Below are 8,338 nucleotides of genomic sequence, written 5' to 3'. Positions count from 1 at the left end.
TGACAGCGGCGTTGAATCAATGAGGGAGGCACGGGAGAGGCTCGCGGCAACCACCTCCCCCATTGTAGCCGTGATAGGCATGCAAAAAAATTTTCTAGACCGCCAAGCACCCACCTCATGGCTATAGACAAGGACTCGCCATTAGATCAACTTTGAAATCATAGAACAAACGCGGTGTAGAATGGAAACCGCTACCAAGTCTCTTCCGTAATAGTGTCAGTCGAGTGATCGAAGAAGGTGATCTAAGGGAGGGTCCAAGCGCAGGCATTCGCTGGGGGGATTCGTGCTGATGGCATAAATTTATGCAATACCAGAGCAACACCGGACGGAGGTGCTAGATGAGGGCCCCCATTTTAAATCAAGTTTTATAATCACCAAGTAGACGCGGTGAGGGCTGGCAAGTGCTGCCAAACCTTTCTCCGAAATTGCGTGAGCTAAGTGACAAGAAAACATGATCTAAAGGAGAGTCCAGGAATAGCACCCTCGAGGGTGGGCTTCATGCCCCTCTAATTGATTCAACGTCGGCGTCCACCGTTTCAAAATCTGACATATCCATCCGCCCTGACAGCGGCATTGAATCAATGAGGGGGGCACGGGAGAGGCTCGCGGAAACCACCTCTCCCATTGTAGCCATGATAGGCATGCAAAAAAATTTTCTAGACCACCAAGCACCCATCTCATGGCTATAGACAAGGGCTCGCCATTAGATCAACTTCAAAATCGCAGAACAGACGCGGTGTAGAATGGCAACCACTGCCAAGTCTCTTTCGTAATTGCGTCGGTCGAGTGATTGAAGAAGGTGATCTAAGAGAGGGTCCAAGAATAGGCATTCGTTGGGGGTTTTGTGCTGATGGCACAAATTTATGCAATACCCGAGCAACACCGGACGGAGGTGCTAGACGAGGGCTCCTATTTTAGATCGAGTTTCAAAATCACCAAGTAGACACAGTGAGGGCTGGCAACCGCTGCCAAACCTTTTTTCAAAATTGCGCCAGCTGAGTGACAAGAAAACATGATCTAAAGGAGAGTCCAGGTATAGCACCCACAAGGGTGGGCTTCATGCCCCTTTAATTGATTCAACGTCAGTGCCCACCGTTTCAAAATCTGACATATCCATCTGCCCTGACAGTGGCATTGAATCAATGAGGGGGGCATGGGAGAGGCTCGCGAAAACCACCTCTCCCATTGTACCCATGATAGGCACGCCAAAAAATTTTGCTAGAGCACCAAGCACCCACCTCATGGCTAGAGACAAGGGCTCGCCATTAGATCAACTTCAAAATCGCAGAACAGACGGAGTGTAGAATGGCAACAGCTGCCAAGTCTCTTCCGTAATTGTGTCGGTCGAGTGATCGAAGAAGGCAATCTAAGAGAGGGTCCAAGCATAGGCATTTGTTGGGGGATTTGCGCCGATGGCAAAAATTTATGCAATACACGAGAAACACCGGACGGAGGTGCTAGACGAGGGCTCCCGTTTTAGATCGAGTTTCAAAATCACCAAGTAGACACGGTGAGGGCTGGCAACCGCTGCCAAACCTTTTTCTGAAATTGTGCCAGCTGAGTGACAAGCAAACATGATCTAAAGGAGAGTCCAAGAATTAGCAACCTCAAGGGTGGGCTTCATGCCCCTCTAATTGATTCAACATTGGCGTCCACCGTTTCAAAATCTGACATATCCATCCACCCTGACAGCGGCGTTGAATCAATGAGGGGGGCATGGGAGAGGCTCACGGCAACCACCTCTCCCATTGTAGCCACGATAGGCTCGCAAAAAATTTGGAATCCAAGGGCCCGCATCCATCGATATCATCGGCACTGGGTCTATATATTCAAAGGCCACAGAGAGGTTCCGATAAGAGATGCTCCCCTGCTCGCTCGCACAAACATCCCAAATTCTAGACACAAGCTCCTGCCCTTAGCATCACTCTCCAGATCACCGCAATGACACATTGGAACGATAACCGCTATCAAAAAACTCCTGAAATTGTGGCAATGGAGTGAGAAAGAAGAGCAACTTTGGGGAGCCGCGCATAGCAAACAGGCTGTGCTACTACTTCATTCTACTCTTATAAAGATCCAACGTCATTGATTTCATTTGGAATTCGAGGCTGCATTCATCCTTCCTCAAACAAGCAATGGCTCTTCTAATCAAATGGCCACGGGGAGTTCTCGATAACAAAGGCTCCCTTGTCACTCGTGATGCATAGGCCAACTGCTAGACAATGGCTCGCCCTTCAGATCGCTGCCCAGGCAACCACCACAATGGCACCATTGGAACGAGAACAACTATCGAACCATTTTGAAAATTTTGTGCCAAAGAAGTTGTTGCGTAGAGAACGACTCTGGGGAGAGAGCCCTCACATAGCAAAATCAGGATGGCTTCAAGGCCCTCCCAATAGAAACGATGCTGGTGCCAATATTCCAAAAATCCGAATAGCGTGTCTTTCAAGAACACCAGCACTGATTTCTATTGGGGAGGGTCACCGAGAGATTTTTTTATCAAAGTTCCCATTTTAGCCATGATAGGCACAAAAAAAATTGCTAGAGCCCCAAGCACCCACCTCATGGCTAGACAAGGGCTTGCGATTAGATCAACTTCGAAATCGCTGAACAGACGCATTGTGGAATGGCAACCGCTGCCAAGCCTCTTCAGTAATTGCGTCGGTCGAGTGATCGAAGAAGGTGAGCTAAGAGAGAGTCCAAGGCTAGGGATTCGTTGGGGGATTCGCGCCGATAGCAAAAAATTATGCAATACCTGAGCAACACTGGACGGAGGTACTAGACGAGGGCTCCCGTTTTAGATCAGGTTTTAAAATCACCAAGTAGATGCAGTGAGGGCTGCCAACCACTGCCAAACCTTTTTCTGAAATTGCGCCAGCTGAGTGAAAAGAAAAAATGATCTAAAGGAGAGTCGAGGAATAGCACCCTCGAGGGTGGGCTTCATGCCCCTCTAATTGATTCAACGTCGGCGTCCACCGTTTCAAAATCTGACATATCCATCTGCCCTGACAGAGGCATTGAATCAATGAGGGGGGCACGAGAGAGGCTCGTGGCAACCACCTCTCCCGTTGTAGCCGTGATAGGCACGCAAAAAATTTTGCTAGAGTGCCAAGCACCCACCTCATGGCTAGAGACAAGGGCTCGCCATTAGATCAACTTTGAAATCACTAAACAGACGTCCAAGCGTAGGCATTCGTTGGGGGATTCGCGCTGATGGCATAAATTTATGCAATACCCGAGCAACACTAGACAAAGGTGCTAGACGAGGGCTCCCATTTTAGATTGAGTTTTAAAATCACCAAGTAGACGCGGTGAGGGCTGGCAACCGCTGCCAAACCTTTTTCTGAAATTGCGCCAGCTGAGTGACAAGAAAACATGATCTAAAGGAGAGTCAAGGAATAGCACATCCAGGGTGGGCTTCATGCCCCTCTAATTGATTCAATGTCAGCGTCCACCATTTCAAAATCTGACATATCCATCCGCCTTGACACCAGCATTGAATTAATGAGAGGGGCATGGGAGAGGCTCGCGGCAACCACCTCTCCTATATAAGCTATTAGTGTGAGGCTCGCTCTGCATTAGAAATTAGCGAACACACTGACAACTACCTCAAAAATCCAAATCCTTTAAAATTCCTACCAAACATCCATTTTACGACCCAATTTTTTATGAGGTTGGCAGAGGAGCAAAAGATTGTCATCAGTTAGGAGATGTGAGTTCATGGAGCCAAGGGACTGAAATGGTCATCGAGCTCATTCGATCAATTGGATGAATTTCACTTTGACGGGGCCCAATCCAAAAAGTTTTGGAGGTCATCTCCTGGAACTCTCGAGAACAAGGTCCATCTTACATTCAAACTCTGCTACTGCGCAAACATAGGTTGCAATTAAAGAGAAATTGCGAGGCCATCACAATGGCCCGAGGCCAATGCTCCGACAAAGTCAATTTTCTCTTGCAATCACCATGTCGCCGTTCATAGAGGGATCTCCCCATTCACTTGTGACGCGATGTACAATCCAAGTGCTAGACGCGAGCTTGCCCTTGAAAGAAAGACCACTTTCCAAGACATCCCCCATTCACTTGCGACGCGACACACAACCCAATTGCTAGACGTGAGCTTGCCCTTGAAAGAGAGACCACTTTCCAAGACATCCTCTAATGACACATTGGAACGAAAACCGCTGTCGAACCATTCCCAATGTTGTGCCAATCGAGTTGGCATAGAGGCGACCTTAGGGAGCTCCCGCGTAGCAATCGGGATGTGCTTTCATACCCATCTCTCACAAAAACCAATCTTAGCTGTGAACAAATTTTTCCGCAATGACACCATTGGAATGACGACCGCTATCGAACAACTCCCAAATTTGTGCCGATGGAGTGAGAAAGAATAGCAACTTTGGGGAGTCGCACATCGCAAACGGGCTGCTGCTTCATTCCGCTCTTATATATAGATCCGATGTCGTTGATTTCATTTGGAATCTAAGGCTGCATTCGTCCTTGCTCACACAAGTAATGGTTCTTCTCATCGAATGGCCACGGGGAGCTTCCGATCACAAAGGCTCCTTTGTCACTCGTGACGCGTAGCCCAACTGCTTTCCGAAATTGCGCCAGCTGAGTGACAAGAAAACATGATCTAAAGGAGATTCGAGGAATAGCACCTCAAGGATGGGCTTCATGCCCCTCCAATTGATTCGACGTCGGCATCCACCATTTCAAAATCTGACATTTCCATCCGCCTTGACAATGCTGTTGATTCAATGAGAGGGGCACGGGAGAGGTTCACGACAACAACCTCTCCTATATAAGCTATTAGTGTGAGGCTCGCTCTACATTAGAAATTAGCGAACACACCGACATCCGCCATAAAAATCCAAATCATTGAAAATTCTGACCAAACAGCCATCCACAACCCAATTTATTATGAGGTCATCTAAGGAGCAAAAGATTGTCATCGGTTAAGAGATGTGAATTCATGGAGCTAAGGGACTGAAATGGTCATCGAGCTCATCCGATCAACTGGATGAATTTCACCTTGAAGGGGCCCAATCCAAAAGTTTTGGAGGTCATCTCCTGGAACTCTTAAGAACAAGGACCATCTTACTTGCAAACTCTGCTACTGTGCAAACATAGGTTGCAATTAAAGAGAAATTGCTAGGCCATCATAGTGGCCCGAGGCCAATGCTCTGACTAAGTCAATTTTCTCTTGCAATCACCATGCCGCCGTTCACAGAGAGATCTCCCCATTCACTTGCGATGTGATGCAAAATCCAAGTGATAGACACGAGCTCGCCCTTGAAAGGCCACTTTCCAAGACATCCCCCGATGACACATTGGAACAACAACCGCTGTCGAACCATTCCCAATGTTGTGCCGATCGAGTTGGCACAAAGGCAACCTTAGGGAGCTCCCACATAGCAATCGGGATGTGCTTTCGTACCCATCTCTCACAAAAACCAATCTTAGCTATGAACAAATTTAGAATCCAAGGCTCATATCCATCGATATCATCGGCACTGGGTCTATATATTCAAAGGCCATAGAGAGGTTCCAATAAGAGAAGCTCCCCTGCTCGCTCGCACAAACATCCCAAATGCTAGACACAAGATCCTGCCCTTAGCATCGCTCTCCAGATCGCTGCAATGACACATTGGAATGACAACCGCTGTCGAACAACTCCCGAATTTGTGCCAATGGAGTGAGAAAGACGAGCAACTTTGGGGAGCCGCGCATAGCAAATGAGCTACTGCTTCATTCCGCTCTTATATATAGATCTGATGTCATTGATTTCATTTGGAATCCGAGGCTGCATTCATCCTTGCTCACACAAGCAATGGCTCTTCTCATTGAATGGTCATGGGGAGCTTCTAATTACAAAGGCTCCCTTGTCACCCGTGATGCGCAGCCCAACTGCTAGATGACGGCTCGCCCTTCAGATCGCTGCCCAGGCAACCACCACAACGGCACCATTGGAACGACAACCGCTGTTGAACCATTCCAAAAAATTTTTGCCAAAGAAGTTGTTGCAAAGAGAATGACTCTGGGGAGAGAGCCCTTGCATAGCAAAATTGGGATGGCTTCATGGCAGCTGGATGGGATTTGAATTCATGGAGCCAAGGGAGTGAAATGGTCATCGAGCTCATCTGATCAACTAGATGAATTTCACCTTGAAGGGGCCCAATCCAAAAGTTCCGAAGGTCATCTCTTGGAACTATCAAGAACAAAGGCCAATCTTACATGCAAACTCTGCTACTGCGCAAACATAGGTTGCAATTATAGAGAAATTGCAACGCCGTCACAATGGCCCGAGGCCAATGCTCTGACTACTAAGTCAATTTTCTCTTGTAATCACCATATCGCCGTTCACAGAGAGATCTCCCCATTCACTTGTGACAACGCACAATCCAAGTGCTAGACGTGATCTCGCCCTTGGAAGGCCATGTTCCAAGACATCCCGATGACACATTGGAATGACAACCATTGTCGAACCATTCCCAATGTTGTGCTGATAGAGTTGGCATAGAGGCAATCTTAGGGAACTCCCGCGTAGCCACGATAAGTACACCATGACAAATTGCTAGAACGTCGAGCACCCATAGCAAATTGCCATTATACCAAGCAACATCGGAGTGCTAGATAAGGGCTCACGTTTAGATCAAGTTTTAAAATCACCAAAAACACATGCCATGGATCGGCAACCGCTGCTTCACCTTTTCCAAAATTGAGTCATCGAAAAACATGATCTAAAGGAGAGTCGAGGAAAAGCACTGAGATCACTTCATGCCCCTTTCATTCATTCAACATCAGCATACTTGGAACCGTCAAGAACAAAGGCCAATCTTACATGCAAACTCTGCTACTGCGCATCGAGGTGCCTTGGGTGACATGATTCGAGCGAAAAGTCGACGGTGGCATGATTCATGCAAAAACATTGGAGGCCATTAAGGCTCGAGGCACTTCGAGTCGAGGTTGCCGAGGCGGGTTGGGTTGAAAACTTTGGGCGTTAACCAAAAAGAAAAAGTTAACCGCTTTTGGATCATGTACACGGCTCGGGGCACTTAGAATCAAGTCGAGCACGGTGACATGAGTCGTGCGAAAAATTTGGAGACGACTCGAGTCGGGGCATCCGACTCTATTTGAGTTCAAAACTTTGGGACTTTACAAAAAAAAGAAAAAAGAAAAAGTTACCCGATTTTGGATCATGTAAGTGACTCAGGCCACTCAGAATCAAGGCGAGTGCGATTACATGAGTCGAGCGAAAAAAAAAATGGAGGCGGTTAAGGCTCGAGGCAATTCGAGTCGGGGTAGTTGAGTCGATTCGAAAACTTTGGCCGTTAGCCAAAAAAAGAGTTAATCGCTTTTGGATCACGTACATGACTTGGGGCGCATAGAATCAAGTCAAGCACGGTGACATGAGTGGTTCAAAAAAATTGCAAGCGATTAAGGCTCGAGGCGATTTGAGTTGGGGTTGCTGACACGATTCGGGTTGAAATCTTTGGGTGTTAACCAAAGAAGGAAGAAGTTAACCGCTTTTGGATCATGTACATGACTTGGGGCACCAAGTCGAGCACGGTGACATGAGTCCTGCAAAAAAACTGGAGGCAGTTAAGGCTCGAGGTGATACGAGTCGGGGTTGCCGACATAATTTGGGTTGAAAACTTTGGGCATTAACCCAAAAAAAGAGTTGACCGCCTTTGGATCATGCACATGACTCGACGCACTTAGAATCATTTCGAGCACGATGACATGAGTCGTGCGAAAAAATTGGAGGCGGTTAAGGCTCGACGCGATTCGATTCAGGGTTCGGGTAGTTGGGGCGATTCGTGTCGGGGTTGCCAACACGGTTTGAGTTGAAAACTTTGGGCATTAACCCTAAAAAAAAAAAGGTTGACCTCTTTTGGACCACGTACATGACTCGGGGCACTTAGAATCAAGTCGGGCACAGTGACATGGGTTGTGCGAAAAATTCGGAGGCGATTTGAGTCAGGGTAGCCAACTCGATTTGAGTTCAAAACTTTGGGTGTTAACCAAAAAAATAAGTTGACCAATTTTGGATCACGTACATGAGTCGTCTGCCCTTGCGAAAATTACAAAACCTAGGGACTCGCCTTGAATTTGCAGTTAGAAGATTTTTTTGCCCTCACGAAAATTTACAAACCCCACCCGCTCAAAATTTGGACTTGGAAGTTTTTTTGGCCCTCGCGGAATTTACAAACCCCACCTGCTCAGAATTTGGCACTTGGAAATTATGAAACCCCGCCTACCCAGAATTTGGACTTGGAAGATTTTTTTGCCCTCACAGAAATTGCAAACCTGACCCACATGGAAATTGCACTTGGAA

The sequence above is a fragment of the Cupressus sempervirens genome, chromosome 1 (genome assembly GCF_028749045.1).
Source record: "Cupressus sempervirens isolate cs-2001-9-10 chromosome 1, ASM2874904v1, whole genome shotgun sequence".
Classification (NCBI taxonomy): domain Eukaryota; kingdom Viridiplantae; phylum Streptophyta; class Pinopsida; order Cupressales; family Cupressaceae; genus Cupressus; species Cupressus sempervirens.
The sequence above is the reverse complement of the archived record's forward strand: the minus strand, read 5'-3'. Positions refer to the sequence as shown.